Below are 3,269 nucleotides of genomic sequence, written 5' to 3'. Positions count from 1 at the left end.
GAAAAAAAAAGAAAGCGCAAATTAATGAGATGAAAGTAAAATGAATGTCATAAGAGGAAGAAAAAAAAAAAAAAGTCAAATTTTTAATTGGTGTGAAAATAGACGTCTAAAATTTTAATTACAATTTTGAAATATTGCAACTTTTATCTTTTATTTATTTATTTATTTTTTTATTAGCATTAGCTGTTGTCCCAATTTCTTCATTAAGCTTTCTTAGCATTCCTTTTTTTTTTCCTGTTTTTGGGAATGTGAAAAGAGAAATGATATCAGTAAGCAAAAATTTTTCTTTTTTTTCAAACTTTTTACATTTCTAGGACACAACCATATTTAGTTTTTTTTTCATACCTTAGTGGGAATAATTTGGGAGCAAAAGTTGAAAGGTTAGATTCTTGAAGAGAGTTGAAAGGTTACATTCTCAACTCAATGCACTCATTTTATCTTAATTGAAATAATTTTTTTAATAAGTGTTTGCAATTTAAAGAATGAATTGAAATTCATATTAGACAGAAATTGTATGAGAATGAAATAAGCAGTTGACAATTGAAACGCAAAGACATCGATATATGTCACCATCAGAAAATGAATTATACTCTGCATTGAATCAATCTTAATATACCTGATCTTAAGGAATTATGATCAAAGTTCTCTTCTCAGGTAGTTGATGCAACTAATATGAATACATTAATTTCACATAAATGGCAAGTTATATAAATATTTAGGTAAATTTCAGTATCCAAAATAGTTATAAACTATAAAATACTATTCAATATATGAAACGGAATAGTTTTAAAAAAAATAAAATTTCATTTTCTTGACTTATAATTCTTTTAAGGCATTTTTTTTTTCTCACAGATTCTCAACATTTCATCATTCTCTCTTTCTAATTTATTCAGACATAAATTAATTTGCTATTCAAATTGTTGGTAAAACTTTTATTTACAATTATTACTTGCAACATTTTATTTACAATTATCAGCAATTTGTCAAATCATTAATTAGTCTTACATTCCAAAAGGTGTCACAACACAACAACTAAGTTAGTTAAATGAATAGTCTTTATAAATGTCAAATCTTTAGAAAAATAAAAGAGAAAATTTAAGATATTACCTAAAATTTACAAAATATGAATTAACTTCAGAGTAGATTAATTCGTAGCCTGATTATTTTGATTTTATTTTTGAATTCAAACAAAATATCAAAGTAAAGACCGTGATAGGATTTAAATCTAATCATAAATGCAAAACCAATTATCTTATCTTTTACTTCATCTACTACGATAAGCAATCTAATCATTTTCGAAAATTTGTCAATTTTAGAAGAGAAGTTTAACATTAGCAAAGAAAGGTCAAATTTATTGACCTAGCATAAGACAATGATAATACAAGGTTGATGAATTTTTAGCCTTAACATATTTATTATCTGTCATAGATAAGTTTGGCTAATATTTACGATGAAGAGGAAGAGCATTGATAGTAGTAAACTTATGATGTTTTTCCAAAACTAAGACGATGTCCCTAGCATAGACTTAAGCTTAAGGGAAAGAAAAAAGGAAGTAGATAAATTATTTTCCATCTTAATCATTATTTCTATTCCTTCTAATTTGCTAAAGTAAATATTCATTAAGTCAACAAAAAAAAAAAAAAGAAATGCTATAAACTTCCGATTTTTAATCAAGAAATTATCGATTTCTTTTAGCTATTAGCTAGCTAGTTTCATTTGTAAAATTTTCATTTAAAAATGTTAAATTCAATTTATTGTCCACAAAATTTGCAAATAATGAATTTCACATTCGTTAAAAGAATAAAAATTGCTATTTTCTGACATAAAATTGGAAATAGTATTTGAAAAAAATGAAATTGACATGACTAATAATTGGAAATATACTAATTGGAAATTAAAAATATACTAAAGAATATTTCATAAGTATATTATGATACGTTTGATCTAAATAATTGGTTGTCACATAAAACAATAATTTATAAAAAATCAATATTTTGGAAGAGTAAACTGATAAACAAATGAAAAACATATAAATGAAATATACTAGAAGAGTATTTTCATACAAGAGTTGTCACAAAAAATTGTGACAGATGTTTTCGAAGCGATAATTATAATATCACGACAATTGCATCACATTTTAGTGCATTCTTAAATGTGAATTTTAAATGTTTGGTGGTGACAAATAATTTTTTATGCAAAAAAAAAAAAATTATTCAAATGAATCTTTTGATTAGTAAAGGTGGAAAAAAAGGAAAAAAAATGATAGATATACGGAAGAAATGTTCTTTTTTCATTCTTTCTATTTTCTTTTAACTTGATGAGAAAGCGATAAATGCGCATTTTAAAGTTTCTGCCATAGTAGGAAGCGATAAATGCGCATTTTAAAGTTTCGCTTTTAGTACCTGAAAAAATAATGTCAAGAAGGAAAAGATGGGAAGATTTCGATACGATCTACTCAATATTGTCACAGTAATTATTATTTTTACTAAAATGTAATTAGCATAATTATCGTCAAAATAAACAGTTAGTTCTAAAGTATCCCTTTTTCTTTTTTTAATTAACTAGAAAAAAGTAAGTTTTAAAATTTGGATTTTTTTTTTTCAAATTTCTATCAACAACTTATTTCTTGTCACAGAAGAAATGTCTGAATTAAAAAAATTAATAATTTCAATTAATAGATTAAAATGATAATTTTGAGATGTTTTGCATTTTTTATTACGATTATTACTGGATAATAAAATGCAAATAATTTCCGAATTTATTCCAACGATAAAATTCATATTGTAATATATCATATTGATTAATAAATGTAATAATCAAAATAGCAAAATTTTGCTAAATTCATTTCATTTATCAAAGAATCATATGATTGTTTGATATTCATAATTCATTGAAATGAAAAACTGGAAATGATAAGTTACTTAGTTAAGTAAATTTCAAATAAACATTGATGGATGTATGAATAATATTTTAAAAACTTATTCCATTTTACCCCATTTTATTCTATTCCATTCCATTTCATTCCAATCCATTTCATTCGATCAGTTCCATTCTATTCCATTCCATTGTATCCCAGTCTACTCTATTCTATTCCATTTCATTCTATCCCATTCCATCTCAGCCTATTCTATTCGATTTCTTTTTATTCTGTTCCATTCCTTCAATTCTATTCCATCCTATTCTAGTCTACTCTATTCTATTCCATTTCATTCTATTCCATTCCATCTCAGCCTATTCTATTCGATTTCTTTTATTCTGTTCCATTCCTT

This window comes from Loa loa, assembly GCF_000183805.2.
Source record: "Loa loa unplaced genomic scaffold supercont3.147, whole genome shotgun sequence".
Classification (NCBI taxonomy): domain Eukaryota; kingdom Metazoa; phylum Nematoda; class Chromadorea; order Rhabditida; family Onchocercidae; genus Loa; species Loa loa.
This window is presented reverse-complemented; position numbering follows the sequence as displayed.